The sequence below is a fragment of the Entelurus aequoreus genome, linkage group LG12 (assembly GCF_033978785.1).
Source record: "Entelurus aequoreus isolate RoL-2023_Sb linkage group LG12, RoL_Eaeq_v1.1, whole genome shotgun sequence".
Lineage (NCBI taxonomy): Eukaryota > Metazoa > Chordata > Actinopteri > Syngnathiformes > Syngnathidae > Entelurus > Entelurus aequoreus.
In genome coordinates, this window is record NC_084742.1 from 59,751,405 (window position 1) to 59,768,754 (window position 17,350).

At 43.6% G+C, this 17,350-nt stretch overlaps 1 protein-coding gene across 6 annotated transcripts in view; it reads left to right on the forward strand.

Moving 5' to 3' along the window:
* celf2 (cugbp, Elav-like family member 2) overlaps positions 1 to 17,350 on the forward strand; it is a 436,380-nt gene that overhangs the window by 309,398 nt on the left and 109,632 nt on the right. The window lies entirely within an intron of this gene.

A 17,350-nucleotide genomic window follows, 5' to 3' on the forward strand; every position in this document is an offset into this window, starting at 1 on the left:
TGTTTGCAACTCCAACTCCCACCACGTGTCTCGTACCGGCTGCTGCTAATAAGGGCGACAGGTGATTAGATAACTAACCCCAGCTGGGCAATCTACTCACCTGCCGCTGGCTTCGAGGCCGGTCCTTACACACAGGCCCGCAGACCACGCCCCCCTCCACAAGAACATTGTCAAATTGATTGTCATTTTTATTAACTTTACAGCAAACTACCCATCAAATTAAGTATTTTTATTTAGACAAAACATGTTTGGAAAGTATGATAATATACGGTACTATTTATTGCATTATTGGATACTATTAAAGTTTAAAATGTATGCAATTTCAAGCTGTACATATATTTTTTCTGTCAAAATGAAAAAAATCAATGACATTTAGTGAGAAAATAAGAAGTACCGTATTTTTTGGAGTGTAAGTCGCACCTGCCGAAAATGCATAATAAAGAAGGAAAAAAACATATATAAGTCGCACTGGAAACTACGAAAAAAACTGCGACTTATAGTCCGAAAAATACGGTACTTTATTGACACATATCATTTCCAGGTGTTTGTGGGCCAGATAAAATGATGTGGCGGGCCACATCCGGCCCCCGGGCCTTGAGTTGTGACAGTTTTGGTTGATGCTTCACTACACACCGTAGGAGGATACAATAGCTCACCGGTGTCACAATGTAAACAAACTCCATTGGTGGATCTACACCTGACATCCACTGTAATGATACCAAGTACAGGAGCGTATCTAGTCGATACTACTATGATTACATCGATATTTTTTAGCATAAGAAAATATTTTTAGTTTTTTTATTTATTTACATTATAGTTATAAAGTTGGTAAATATGTCCCTGGACACATGAGGACTTTGAATATGACCAATGTATGATCCTGTAACTACTTGGTATCAGATCGATACCGTGTGGATCCCTTTATTTAGAAAAGTATCGAAATACATGTTGCTACCAAAATATTGATATCGGGACAACCTGAGAGGGTACAAACACATTGAAAAGTTGCCATCTGTGTGAAAGTTGCAAACAGACCCTTTAAGTAATCCAGCAGCGATAAAGTTATAAAATGGTATTGCTGAATATGTCCATCATGTTTTTGTTTCTGACAATCCAATTATGTGCGAAGGATTCTCTGTCCAGCTGTTCTTGCAGTGTGACCGCCTCCTTTCTCACAAAACTGTCAGTTTGCACGCACTTTTCTGACACAAAATAGTCTCGGTCTTACTGAAGAAGGAAGTTTTGTACTTTTATTTATTTGTGCTATTTTATTATTTTATTTATTTGCATGTCTCCACACGGGAATTCTTCTTGGACATTTTTAATGAGCATTCTAGCTTCCACACTGTGTGTGCGTGTGTCTGTGTGTGTGTGTGTGTGTCTGTGTGTGTGTGTGTGTGTGTGTGTCTGTGTGTGTGTGTGTGTGTGTGTGTGTGTGTGTGTGTGTGTGTGTGTGTGTGTGTGTGTGTGTGTGTGTGTGTGTGTGTGTGCGTGTGCGCGGGCCACCGACTTCCGACTGTGAGGACCATCTGTGTGACTTTGACCCGGCAGCTTGCCGTCACACACCTTCAGACAAGCTGTGTGTGTGCGTGTGTGTGTGTGTGTGTGTGTGCGTGTGTGTGCGTGTGTGTGTGTTTGTGTGTGTGTGTGTGTGTGTGTGTGTGTGTGTGCATGATGGCAACACGCTGGATAGCATAAGCTTCACTGCACATTTGGCTGTTCCTCTTAAGCTGCTGTCCACACACACACACGCACACACACACACACACACACACACACTCACTCACACACACACGCACACACACGCACGCACGCACACACCCTGTCTGTGTCCTCTGGCTCGCAGGCGTGTTGACTTTTGACCTCTTAAGCAGCAGCGCTGCAAAGAGAAACCACGCCAGTGGTGATTAGCATCACTTCCGTAAGTACACTTCCGTGTACTTAGTTCCTAAGAATATGAATTTTGAAAGTGTAGTTCCGTCGCGAATCCATTACTGTCACTTCTTCTTTTCAACAATCTCCACGCTCCGAGTTGCTCCTCGGCTGCCATTATTTCAAGTTTGTCCCTCCACTTGCGCCACGTCTGAGGATGCTGAGTGTCCATCTCTGTGCACTAAACATTGTGAGTGTTATGAGTAGGGATGATTTTTGATAAGAAATTATCGAGTTTGAGCCTATTATCGAATCCTCTTATCGAACCGATTCCTTATCGATTCTCTTATCGAGTCCAGATAGGTTGTTGTATATGGAAAAAAAACACACAATATTTGGTTTAACAAAAGCTCACTTTTATTATATAAGAAAAAAATAAAATCTAATAAATAAATAAATATTGACTGTTCCCCCCCTAAAAAAATAAAATAAAATAAATAAATATTGACTGTTGTTACCCAAAGTATATTAAGTGTGATTTTTCAGAAAAACAAATATATACAGTAACACAAAAACAAGCTGTCTCTGTGATCACTATAGGTGTATAAACAATAATATAGTGTTAAATAAAATCAGTCCCTTGGGCACAAAACTGAAAGTAATACAGCTCTCCAAAAAGTGCACTTCCGCTGCTATTGGAACATAACTGTTTGTTACGATGCTTTGACATTTTTGCACTTTATTTCTTTATTGAAAGAAAATTCTATGAAGAGAAAAGTTGTTTGCAAATGTGGTTACAGTGCTAAACAATGAAAAGTTAAAGCTAAATAAAGAAATACACTTTATTGAGTTCAAATGTTTCTTTATAGGGGGAAAGATGGGATGTTATGAGCTAGGGAATATAACAACTACACTACCCAGCATGCAACGGGAGTGACGAGCATGGGCGGTAGTGTTGTTGCATGTCGCCACCCGGCAGCTAAGAATGAGTTTATGAGCACGCTGGGAAAGTAAACGTCAAGAACTCAGCCAACACGCCTCGTCTGCATTATTTATAATTAGACAGACAACACATATACAGTGTGATTTTGTAACGTTTACAAGGAAAGAAAAACCAAAGTTCAAAAAGGGAGATGTGTTGTGTATATATGTATGTGCTGCGGTTGCTTTAAGAAGGTTGCGACAGCTGCCGTAAAGGAGGTGCGTTGCTAGCCTGGTTGCTATGTTTCCGCTTGGTGGTAAAAGTGTTGGTCATGTGTTTGTACCCTGCTCAAATCTCTCAGTAAAGTTATTCATTGGATTATACCTTTTTTGTTTGGAACTTTATTACACCTTGGAGCGCTTTTTCCGGTCCATTGTTTTTCCTGCTTTCACTATCTGCGCCTAATGACTGAGCTACATGACGTCATTTCTTGTGATGTCACACGGGGCATTTCTGGTCGGGACGGGATTCCAGGGATTCGAAGAAAGAACCAACTCTTTTTCTTTACTATAGTGGTCTCGATAACGGGTACCGGTTCTCAAAAAGGGATTCGAGTCCGAGGACTCGGTTCTTTTCTTATCGAACAACCGGGAATACTGGTTTCGAGTATCATCCCTAGTTATGAGTACAACATCTGGATCCTGACAGTGTGCCAAACTTGAACATACTTCTTACACACAGGGCCTGATCTACTAAGACCCAAATAACAGGCGCTAAACTGTACGTGCAAACTATTAGTGGGCCTGTTAATAACTTGGGCAGACTGCCCTATTTAAGGAATATTCTAGGCGTTTCTGTCACTAATGCAAAAGGGAACCAAGCTCACATAAATACGTGACACTTGTTACAGCTAAAATATTGTGTCAGAAAACATGAGACAATCTAGTAGTGTCGTGTTCAAAATCAGCAGTAAAAGACTAAGAATATTGTCGCACAATCATCAGTCAGCCACATTTACTTAGCCTAAACATACATATTATGCTGTTGTCATATACACAATATGTGTGTGTGTGTGTGTGTGTGTGTGTGTGTGTGTGTGTGTGTGTGTGTGTGTGTGTGTGTATACAAAAGCCAAAAGCAGTGAAGTTGTCACGTTGTGTAAATGGTAAATAAAAAAAGAATACAGCAAATATATTATATTCCATTGAATAGACTGCAAAGACAAGATATTTCCTGTTCACACTGAGAAACTTTCTTATTTTTTGCAAATAATCATGAACTTAGAATTAAATGGCAGCAACACATTGCAAAAAAGGCATTTTTACCAGTGTGTTACATGGCCTTTCCTTTTAACAACACTCAGTATAGGTTTGGAACTGAGGAGACACATTTTTGAAGTGGAATTCTTTCCCATTCTTGCTTGATGTACAGCTTAAGTTGTTCAACAGTCTCCCTTCTCATATTTTAGCCTTCACACATTTTCAATGTCTGGACTGCAGGCAGGCCAGTCTAGTACCCGCACTCTTTTACTATGAAGCCACGCTGTTGTAACACCTGGCTTGGCATCGTCTTGCTGAAATAAGCAGGGGCGTCCATGATAGCATATGTTGCTCCAAAAGTTGTATGTACCTTTCAGCATTAATGGTGCCTTCACAGATGTGTAAGTTACCCATGTCTTGGGCACTAACACACCCCCTTACCATCACACATGCTGGCTTTTACACTTTCACCCTAGAACAGTCCGGATGGTTCTTTTCCTCTTTGGTCCACAGTTTCCAAAAACAATTTGAAATGTGGACTCGTCAGACCACAGAACACTTTACAACTTTGCATCAGTCCATCTTAGATGAGCTCGGGCCCAGCGAAGCCGGCGGCGTTTCTGGGTGTTGTTGATAAATGGCTTTGGCTTTGCATAGTAGAGTTTTAACTTGCACTTACAGATGTAGCGACCAACCGTAGTTACTGACAGTGGTTTTCTGAAGTGTTCCCGAGCCCATGTGGTGATATCCTTTACACACGGATGTGGCTTTTTGACGCGGTACCGCCTGAGGGATCCAAGGTGCGTAATATCATGGCTTACGTGCAGTGATTTCTCCAGATTCTCCGAACCTTTTGATGATATTACGGAGCGTAGATGGTGAAATCCCTCAATTCCTTGCAACAGCTGGTTGAGAAATGTTTTCTTAAACAACTTGCTCAGGCATTTGTTGACAAAGTGGTGACCCTCGCCCCCCGTCCTTGTTTGTGAACGACTGAGCATCTCATGGAAGCTGCTTTTATACCCAATCGTGGCACCCACCTGTTCCCAATTAGCCCGTTCACCTGTGGGATGTTCCAAATAAGTCTTTGACGAGCATCCCTCAACTTTCTCACTCTTTTTTGCCACTTGTGCCAGCTTTTTTGAAACATGTTGCAGGCATCCAATTCCAAATGAGCTAATATTTGCAAAAAAATAACAACTTTTACCAGTTTGAACGTTAAATATCTTGTCTTTGCAGTCTATTCAATTGAATATAAGTTGAAAAGGATTTGTTGTATTCTCTTTTTATTTACCATTTACACAACGTGACAACTTCACTGCTGTACATCACACACACACACACACACACACACACACACACACACACACACACACACACACACACACACACACACACACACACAGATTGGCCCCCAAGTCCAAATAATGGCTACATGAAAGTCACCCCAGCAGTGCAGTCACACAATAACAAGGTTTTAAGAACAAAAAAGTGTAGACGTTCCATCATGCGGTTTGACAGGAAGTCACCTGGCCTCAGCGACGAGTAACGAGACGGAACAGGAAGCTCATAAAGTCGGCGATCCCTGTCGTGGAATATGAGGAGCGTACTTTCGCTCACCTGGGTCATGAGCACGCTTTTATGGTCAACTTTATGTTCCTTCCTGCTGATGCTACTTTCTTATTTCATTTGACTCCTTCGTGACGAACCCTGCGGGTTGCATGGTGGTCGTTCACCACCTCGTACTTTGCTCAGCGTTCTTTTTTAAAGAAGAGGAAACTGCCTTAACGATGGCGCCATCCCGCTTTACCACCTGGAAGCTTCCGTCCCCGTGTCTAATTTGCAGTCCTTGTAAAAGCTGAGTGCACGTAAGCTGAGCTTGAAGTGGAAGGTGGTGTTCCTGCACGCTGGTTTAAAGATGGAGACCCTTCACCTCCGACCCTCCATGGCCTGATCACTGGAAGGAGGATCTGCTTGCTCTTCCTGCTTGGACGCATGGGGCAGACCTCCTGCAGGGCGCATAATGAATGTCAGGCTGCAGGGGGAGAAGAACTGCATTGTGGGATAGCGGAGGAGTCCTGCTTGGTGGAGCTCGGTGGGAGCTCGCCTCCACCAGAACACTCCGGGTAGACAAACCTGAGGGGAAGCTCATAAAACACGTGTGTGTGTGTTCTTGTTCTTGTATTTGTACCCTTCTTGAGACATCAACAAGGAAAAGTAGCTTCCACATGAGGAGGTGTGAACAAGTTAGGACCGAAATCCTGGTCCCAATACGGAAAACCATTGCATCTAATAGAGAATGTCTCATTAGATCCATCAAAATGAGGGTGGTCCCAAAAAGGAGGGATTTTTTCAAATTTACCGTGTGTCGCTTTTAAAAGTGCTCCCCCTCTGGTCAACATATGAAATAACAAGTGTGTGTGAAAATTTGAAGCGCTCCCCCTCTGGCCAACATATGTAATAGCAAGTGTGTGTAAGAAATTGAAATGCACCCCCTTTGGCCAAAATGTGTAAAAAAAAAATATTATAATAATGTACACTACCGTTCAAATGTTTGGGGTCACCCAAACAATTTTGTGGAATAGCCTTCATTTCTAAGAACAAGAATAGACTGTTGAGTTTCAGATGAAAGTTCTCTCTTTCTGGCCATTTTGAGCGTTTAATTGACCCCACAAATGTGATGCTCCAGAAACTTAATCTGCTCAAAGGAAGGTCAGTTTTGTAGCTTCTGTAACGAGCTAAACTGTTTTCAGATGTGTGAACATGATTGCACAAGGGTTTTCTAATCATCAATTAGCCTTCTGAGCCAATGAGCAAACACATTGTACCATTAGAACACTGGAGTGATAGTTGCTGGAAATGGGCCTCTATACACCTATGTAGATATTGCACCAAAAACCAGACATTTGCAGCTAGAATAGTCATTTACCACATTAGCAATGTATAGAGTGTATTTCTTTAAAGTTAAGACTAGTTTAAAGTTATCTTCATTGAAAAGTACAGTGCTTTTCCTTCAAAAATAAGGACATTTCAATGTGACCCCAAACTTTTGAACGGTAGAGTATATAGAGACATACTGTAATAAATTGAAGTAAATAATGGAGGTTAAAAAAACAATTACAAACAAAAAATTCACACAAAAAAATAAATAAGTAAAAGCAGTCTTTTTCTCACAATGTGTTGACTTTTTTTCTCATAAAATTGGGAACAATTTCTCATATGATTTCTGTTTTGTAATATTGCAATATTTTCTCTCGTAAAATTATTCCTTTTTTTAATGTAAAATTAGTACTTATTAATGCAAAATGTTGACATTTGTCATACATTTCTGACTTGTATCACAATATTGCCAATTGCCAATTTTGTTCCTGTAAAATAGTGACAATTTTTTGAGTAAAATTATGACTTTGGGGCGGTATAGCTCGGTTGGTAGAGCGGCCGTGCCAGCAACTTGAGGGTTGCAGGTTCGATCCCCGCTTCCGCCATCCTAGTCACTGCCGTTTTGTCCTTGGGCAAGACACTTTACCCACCTGCTCCCAGTGCCACCCACACTGGTTTAAATGTAACTTAGATATTGGGTTTCACTATGTAAAGCGCTTTGAGTCACTTGAGAAAAAGCGCTATATAAATGTAATTCACTTTTGTCATCATTCTGCAGAGTAAAATTCTGATTATTATTATTATTATAATATTGACCACATTTTTAAGTTTTCTTATAAAATTGTGACTTTTGTCGAGTAAAATTACGACTCTTTTCGTACAATTGCCAACATTTTAAGCTTTTCTTGTAAAATTGCAACGTTTATTGAGTAAAATTCCAACTTTTATCACAATGTTGCACAAATGTTAATTTTTTCTTGTATAATGTTGACTTGTGCTGAGTAAATGTACGACTTTTATTATAATACTGCCAAAATTCTACGTTTTTCTTGTGGAACTGTGACCTTTTTCTTGTGAAATTCCAACTCATTTTTCACAACATGCTTTTTTTATGTTTTCATAGTTTGTATATATTATTAATGTTGTAAATACACATCTTTATATATCTAGAAAGGCTGGTCCTAAAGAGGGAGGCATTTTTCTCAGGTCTGAAGAAGGTAACAAATACAAGAGTGTGTGTGTGTGTGTGTGTGTGTGTGTGTGTGTGTGTGTGTGTGTGTGTGTGTGTGTGTGTGTGTGTGTGTGTGTGTGTGTGTGTGTGTGTGTGTGTGTGTGTGTGTGTGTGTGTGTGTGTGTGTGTGTGTGTGTGTGTGTGTGTACAAGAGTGACTGACGGATGCTGTCGTCTGGGAAGTGAGGACGAGAGACGTCCATATGTTCTTAATATTCAGTGTTTTATTGTTCATAGTTCCACCCGTCCATCCATCTTATTCCACTTATCCGAGGTGGGGTCGCGGGGGCAGCAGCCTAAGCAGGGAAGCCCGGACTTCCCTCTCCCCGGCCACTTCGTCCAGCTCCTGCTGGGGGAATCCCGAGGCGTTCCCAGGCCAGCGACATAGTCTTTCCCAACATTTCCTGGGTCTTCCCCGTGGCCTCCTAACACCTTACCAGGTAGGCGTCCGGGTGGCATCCTGACCAGATGCCCGAACCACCTCATCTGGCTCCTCTCCATGTGGAGGAGCAGCGGCTTTACTTTGAGCTCCTCCCGGATGACAGAGCTTCTCACCCTATCTCTAAGGGAGAGACCCGCCTCCAGACGCAGGAAACACATTTGGGCCGCTTGTACCCGTGATCTTGTCCTTTCGGTCATAACCCAAACCTCATGACCATAGTTGAGGATGGGAACGTAGATCGACCGGTAAATTGAGAGCTTTCTGCACCACAACGGATCGATACAGCGTCCGCATTACTGAAGACGCCGCACCGATCCGCCTGTCGATCTCACCATCCACTCTTCCCTCACTCGTGAACAAGACTCCGAGGTACTTGAACTCCTCCACTTGGGGCAAGAGCTCCTCTCCAACCCGGAGATGGCTCTCCACACTTTTTTTTTCGGGCGAGAACCATGGACTCGGACTTGGAGGTGCTGATTCCCATTCCAGTCGCTTCACACTCGGCTGCGAACCGATCCAGTGAGAGCTGAAGATCCTGACCAGATAAAGCCATCAGGACCACATCATCTGCAAAAAGCAGAGACCTAATCCTGCAGCCACCAAACCAGATCCCCTCAACGCCTTGACTGCGCCTAGCAATTCTGTCCGTAAAAGTTATGAACAGAATGGGTGACAAAGGGCAGCCTTGGCGGAGTCCAACCCTCACTGGAAACTTACTGCCGGCAATGCGGACCAAGCTCTGACACTGATCATACAGGGAGCAGACCGCCACAATCAGACAGTCCGATACCCCATACTCTCTGAGCACTCCCCACAGGACGTCCCGGGGTACACGGTCGAATGCCTTCTCCAAGTCCACAAAACACATGTAGACTGGTTGGGCAAACTCCCATGCACCCTCAAGGACCCTACCGAGAGTATAGAGCTGGTCCACAGTTCCACGATCAGGACGAAAACCACCTTGTTCCTCCTGAATCCGAGGTTTGACTATCCAGCGTAGCCTCCTCTCCAGTACACCTGAATAGACCTTACCGGGAAGGCTGAGGAGTGTGATCCCACGATAGTTGGAACACACCCTCCGGTTCCCCTTCTTAGAGAGAGGAACCACCACTCCGGTCTGCCAATCCAGAGGTACCTCCCCCGATGTCCACGCGATGTTGCAGAGTCTTGTCAACCAAGACAGCCCCACAGCATCCAGAGCCTTAAGGAACTCCGGGCGGATCTCTTGCCACCGAGGAGCTTTTTAACGACCTCGGCAACCTCGGCCCCAGAAATAGGAGAGCCCACCACAGATTCCCCAGGCATTGAGGAGGTCTTCAAAGTATTCCCTCCACCGATCCACAACATCCGCAGTCGAGGTCAGCAGAACACCATCCTCACCATACACGGCTTCCCCTTCCTGAGGCGGCGGATGGTGGTCCAGAATCGCTTCAAAGCCGTCTGGAAGTCGCTTTCCATGGCTTCCCCGAACTCCTCCCATGTCCGGGTTTTTGCCTCCGTTAGGCCTGTTGGTACCTGTCCCCTGCCTCCGGAGTCCCATGAGCCAAAAGGACCCGATAGGACTCTTTCTTCATCTTGACGGTAATCCTAGAACCTACAATCTAGGATTACCGTTATTGTTCATAGTTAATATTACCGATCCCACATTATTATCATGTACATCCTTTTATTCAGTGAAAAGGCTGTAAAGATTTTTTTGAGGTGGTCTGTCATAATAGTCCAGGTAGACAAACCTGAGGAGGGGATACCCATAAAACACTTTCGTGTGTGTGTGTGTGTGTGTGTTTGTGTGTGTGTGTGTGTGTGTGTGTGTGTGTGTGTGTGTGTGTGTGTGTGTGTGTGTGTGTGTGTGTGTGTGTGTGTGTGTGTGTGTGTGTGTGTGTGTGTACAAGAGTGACTGACAGATGCTGTCCTGGCTTTTGGCTTCTTTTGTTTCGGTTTTGTTGGCTGGCTCTGAGCGCGGGTGACTGGTGAGATGGATTTTAACGAGAACTGACGCGACTTCCAGCTTTGCACTGTCTCCTCCTTTTGATGTGCGCTCACGGAGATAGCACACACACACACACACACACACACACACACACACGTCGTCGTCTTCCTCAATTGGAGGAATTTGTGCTTGTCAACCTTTGACCCGTGGATGCACAACACTTCAAGGCGTTGTCTGCACCAACACGGATATTGAGAGAGTCTTTCTCTGTTGGCCCTCAAATCGGAGCTGTAGTAGACTCCGTCTAGGGCAGGGGTCGGCTACCCAAAATGTTGAAAGAGCCATATTGGTTGTACACTAAGATTTTTTGTTCAAATAAAGCCAATAATGCCATTTTTTTGTGGTCCCTTTTATTTAGAAAAGTATCGAAATACAAATATTGGTATCGACATAACCCTACTCTGGAACAATAATTAGTTTTTATGGCAGTCAGGGTCCTTGAGGGTGCATGGGAGTTTGCCCAACCAGTCTACATGTGCTTTGTGGACTTGGAGAAGGCATTCGACCGTGTCCCTCGGGAAGTCCTGTGGGGAGTGCTCAGAGAGTATGGGGTATCGGACTGTCTGATTGTGGCGGTCCGCTCCCTGTATGATCAGTGTCAGAGCTTGGTCCGCATTGCCGGCAGTAAGTCGGACCCGTTTCCAGTGAGGGTTGGACTCCGCCAAGGCTGCTCTTTGTCACCCATTCTGTTCATAACTTTTATGGACAGAATTTCTAGGCGCAGTCAAGGCGTTGAGGGGATCCGGTTTGGTGGCTGCAGGATTAGGTCTCTGCTTTTTGCAGATGATGTGGTCCTGATGGCTTCATCTGGCCAGGATCTTCAGCTCTCACTGGATCGGTTCGCAGCCGAGTGTGAAGCGACTGGGATGAGAATCGGCACCTCCAAGTCCGAGTCCATGGTTCTCGCCCGGGGAAGGGTGGAATGCCATCTCCGGGTTGGGGAGGAGACCCTGCCCCAAGTGGAGGAGTTCAAGTACCTCGGAGTCTTGTTCAGGAGTGAGGGAAGAGTGGATCGTGAGATCGACAGGCGGATCGGTGCGGCGTCTTCAGTAATGCGGACGCTGTATCGATCCGTTGAGGTGTTGAAGGAGCTGAGCCGGAAGGCAAAGCTCTCAATTTACCAGTCGATCTACGTTCCCATCCTCACCTATGGTCATGAGCTTTGGGTTATGACCGAAAGGACAAGACCACGGATACAAGCGGCCGAGTGGTGGGTCTCTCCCTTAGAGATAGGGTGAGAAGCTCTGCCATCCACGAGGAACTCAGAGTAAAGCCGTTGCTCCTCCACATGGAGAGGAGCCAGATGAGGTGGTTCGGGCATCTGGTCAGGATGCCACCCGAACGCCTCCCTAGGGAGGTGTTTAGGGCACATCCGACCGGCAGGAGGCCACGGGGAAGACCCAGGACACGTTGGGAAGACTATGTCTCCCGGCTGGCCTGGGAACGCCTCGGGAAACCCCCGGGAGGAGCTGGACGAAGTGGCTGGGGAGAGGGAAGTCTGGGCGTCTGTGCTTAGGCTGCTGCCCCCGCGACCCGACCTCGGATAAAATGGATGGATGGATGGGAGTCAGTGGGAAGAAACGTGGGCATGTGTGCAAATATGATATACACCTTGCAATATATTTGTTATGCACAGATGCAATAACCTACCATTCATGCTTGGGGCACCTTAAAAATCCAGTCTTTACACTTTAGGGCCCAAAATGATGCTGCTCATACAAGATTCATTTCAATGGGTAATACACAAAATCTGCAGTATTTCTCAAAAAACACAGTCCACGAGACAATTGGTTGGATTTTAACACTGAAATTGTCCAAAAAAAACGCATTTTGCGATCTATTGGGTGTTGTTGTGGCCCACAGAGATTCTATACTGTCTGTGAATCTCAAGGACAGGCTGGAATCTCAAAGCTTTTAATTTGGCGGTCCCTTGCCCACCGCCGCTGTAGTCTGCCCCCCTCAGGCAGACTGCTGAAGTGGTCCACAGACAGTGGGAGGATGACGAGGATGAAGGTGTGTGATAGAATTGGAAGATCAAAGCCTTCTGTGGCACTGCGACTGAGCCCAGGGGCATTATGGGTAGCACACACACTCGTACAGGGTGTTGCGGCGTGATTGATACAGGACTAGATTTGGAGAATGACTGTCATCCGTCTCCCCGCAGATCAAACGCCGACATAATCCTCCATAAAGGAAGCAGCCAGTGCAAAAAAATAGGGACATGGGAGAGATTTTAGAGGTCCTGTCATCGTACAAAAAAAAACAGTATTTTACCACATGTGGATTTCATAAAACAATCATTCATCTCTTAAACAAAAATGTTTTGGTAAGATCGTGTGGATGATGTTGCTAGGAAAGTACAAACCCCGTTTCCATATGAGTTGGGAAATGGTGTTAGATGTAAATATAAACGGAATACAATGATTTGCAAATCCTTTTCAAGCCATATTCAGTTGAATATGCCACAAAGACAACATATTTGATGTTCAAACTCATAAACATTTTTTTTTTTTTTGCAAATCATTAACTTTAGAATTTGATGGCAGCAACACGTGACAAAGAAGTTGGGAAAGGTGGCAATAAATACTGATAAAGTTGAGGAATGCTCATCAAACACTTATTTGGAACATCCCACAGGTGTGCAGGCTAGTTGGGAACAGGTGGGTGCCATGATTGGGTATGAAAACAGCTTCCCAAAAAATGCTCAGTCTTCCACAAGAAAGGATGGGGCGAGGGTCACCACTTTGTCCACAACTGCGTGAGCAAATAGTTGAACAGTTTAAGAACAACGTTTCTCAAAGTGCAATTGCAAGAAATGTAGGGATTTCAACATCTACGCTCCATAATATCATCAAAAGGTTCAGGTAATCTGGAGAAATCACCGTGACCTTGGATCCCTCAGACGGCACTGTATCAAAAACCGACATCAATCTCTAAAGGATATCACCACATGGGCTCAGGAACACTTCAGAAAACCACTGTCACTAAATACAGTTGGTCGCTACATCTGTAAGTGCAAGTTAAAGCTCTACTATGCAAAGCGAAAGCCATTTATCAACAACACCCAGAAACGCCGCCGGCTTCTCTGGGCCCGAGATCATCTAAGATGGACTCAGGCAAAGTGGAAAAGTGTTCTGTGGTCTGACGAGTCCACATTTCAAATTGTTTTTGGAAATATTCAACATCGTGTCATCCGGACCAAAGGGGAAGCGAACCATCCAGACTGTTATTGTTCTGTTACAACTAAAAGTTGTAAACTCTTGTTGTTGAAATGTGTTGTGCTTAAATAAGCTTGTTATGTAATTAATATTATTACATGTGTATTTGTCGCCATCATGTGGTCATGGCAGTTAATACATCTTTGAGAAGTGTGTATTTTGAATCAAACTTTATTGACCGGAAGTTACATAAGCCAAGCAGAGAAATCTCCGGTTCCAGCACGTACTTTATGGTGGTTATTTTCGAAGAAAAACTGCATATATCCTTTGTTTAAGGTTGCATCGCCGGTATGTATCATAAGTTGAACTTTGAAACTTGGTTTTTGTCTAAAATATTTCGAGCTAAATTTATGATTTTTGATGTATGATCTTTGCCATACTCATTAGCAATAATTTGCAATGTCATCTAAGATGGCGTCGTAGTACAATTTCACTTTGTTTACCTTCTCATGTCTTGTAAGGTAGCATTACAGCATATATATGAATACATTTGCATAACATATGTATATATTGACTGTATTGTTTGTCTTTTTAGTTTCACCCTTTTGAATGTCATTAAACCTGCTGACAACGCTCATCGGTCTCCAGAGTCGTGACGTAAGAAAGGTGTTAAACAGCCCTTGCATCAGACATGCACCCCTAACGGCACAGTTATCGACGCAAAGTGTAAAAGGCAGCATGTGTGATGGTATGGGGGTGTATTAGTGCCCAAGGCATGGGTAACTTACACATCTGTGAAGGCGCCATTAATGCTGAAAGGTACATACAGGTTTTGGAGCAACATATGCTGCCATCTAAGCGCCGTCTTTTTCATGGACGCCCCTGCTTATTTCAGCAAGACAATGCCAAGCCACGTGTTACATCAACGTGGCTTCATAGTAAAAGAGTGCGGGTACTTTCCTGGCCCGCCTGCAGTCCAGACCTGTCTCCCATTGAACATGTGTGGCTCATTATGAAGCCTAAAATAGCACAACGGAGACTCTCGGACTGTTGAACGACTGAAGCTCTACATAAAACAAGAATGGGAAATAATTCCACTTTTAAAGCTTCAACAATTAGTTTCCTCAGTTCCCAATCGTTTACTGAGTGTTGTTAAAAGGAAAGGCCATGTAACACAGTGGTGAACATGCCCTTTCCCAACTACTTTGGCACGTGTTGCAGCCATGAAATTCTAAGTTAATTATTATTTGCATAAAAAAAATAAAGTTTTTGAGTTTGAACATCAAATATGTTGTCTTTGTAGCATATTCAACTGAATATGGGTTGAAAAGGATTTGCAAATCATTGTATTCCGTTTATATTTACATCTAACACAATTTCCCAACTCATATGGAAACGGGGTTTGTAAATAGTGTGGTAGTATTTATATTTACTGGTGGGTAAGAGTAAAGGAAGATGTTTGTTTGGTGAGTTCAGGTAGCGGGATGACACTTGGAAGGGCTTAAGTGTTAGCTTTCAAACGCCCCTCAATGAAATGATTAAATGTCCGTCTAATTATTCATGACATGTGCTCGCTTGTTTTCCGCATCCGTCTATTTAAGTCGAGGGCGTCAAACTCGTTCTCTGTGAGGGCCACGTGGCAGTCATGGCTGCTCTCAGAGGGCCGCTTGTAACAGTGAATAATGTAGATGTACGAAAGCAGTGGAGTTGTGTAAATGGTAAATAAGAAGAGAATACAACAAATCATTTTCAACTTATATTCAATTGAATAGACTGCAAAGACAAGATATTTCATGTTTTTTGCAAATAATCATGAACTTAGAATTTAATGGCAGCAACACATAGCAAAAAAAGGCATTTTTACCACTGTGTTACATGGCCTTTCCTTTCAACAACACTCAGTAAAGGTTTGGGAACTGAGGAGACACATTTTTGAAGTGGAATTCTTTCCCATTCTTGCTTGATGTACAGCTTAAGTTGTTCAACAGTCTCCCTTCTCATATTTTAGCCTTCACACATTTCCAGTCTAGTACCCACACTCTTTCACTATGAAGCCACGTTGATGTAACACGTGGCTTGGCATCGTCTTGCTGAAATAAGCAGGGGCGTCCATGGTAACGTTGCTTGGATGGCAACATATGTTTCTCCAAAAGCCGTATGTACCTTTCAGCATTAATGGTTTCTTCACAGATGTGTAAGTTACCCATGTCTTGGCCACTAATACACCCCCATACCATCACACATGCTGCCTTTTACACTTTCACCCTAGAACAGTCTGGATGGTTCTTTTCCTCTTTGGTCCGGAGGACACAACGTCCACAACAATTTGAAATGTGGACTCGTCAGACCACAGAACACTTTTCCACTTTGCATCAGTCCATCTTAGATGAGTTTGGGCACAGCAAAGCGTTTCTGGGTGTTGTTGATAAATGGCTTCGGCTTTGTATAGTAGAATTTTAACTTGCACTTACAGATGTAGCCACCAACTGTAGTTACTGACAGTGGTTTTCTGAAGTGTTCCTGAGCCCATGTGGTGATATCCTTTACACACTGATGTGAGAAATGTTTTTTTTTTTTTTTTTTTTTGCAATTAAGCATGAACTTAGAATGTAATGGCAGCAACACATTGCAAAAAAGGCATTTTTACCAGTGTGTTACATGGCCTTTCCTTTTAACAACACTCAGTAAAGGTTTGGGAAGTGAGGAGACACATTTTTGAAATGGAATTATTTCTCATTCTTGTTTGATGTACAGCTTAAGTTGTTCAACAGTCTCTCATATTTTAGCCTTTGAGTGTCCGCCCTGAGATGGGTAGGTCGTGAGTTTAAACCCCGGCCGAGTCATACCAAAGACTATAAAAATGGGAGCCATTACCTCCCTGCTTGGCACTCAGCATCAAGGGTTGGAATTGGGGGTTAAATCACCAAAAATGATTCCCGGGCGCGGCCACCGCTGCTGCTCACTGCTCCCCTCACCTCCCAGGGGGTGATCAAGGGTGATGGGTCAAATGCAGAGAATAATATCGCCACACCTAGTGTGTGTGTGTGTGTGTGACTATCATTGCTACTTTAACTTTAACTTCATTATGCACCACACATTTTCAATGGGAGACAGGTCTGGACTACAGGCAGGCCAGTCTAGTACCAGCACTCTTTTACGACTGTTGTAACACGTGGCTTGGCATTGTCTTTCTGAAATAATTTGTCCATGTAGTGTGTCTACTCGTGACCTCCTTGCTTTTATCATATGTCCGCGAGTAAACTCTTTGTTTGCTACCATGAATTGATTAACGTGGACCGTTGAAAAACGTATTGGGGTGTTACCATTTAGCGGTCAATTGTGCAGAATATGTACTGTACTGTGCAATCTACTAATAAAAGTTTCAATCAATCCATCAATCAATTGTTTTGCCTTAAGGGCTTCTGTTTGTCGGCTCACAGAGCTGTTTTGGCCAGTTCCTTATCTGTTTTGAAGAAGCAGCTGCGCTCCTTTCTGGGCGATGGGGGCTGTTTTCACTCTACATAAACGGACTCACTTTGTTTGGATTTAGACCTCGCTTGCTGATGCTATGTTTGGATTGAAAGGGCTGGTCTCCTG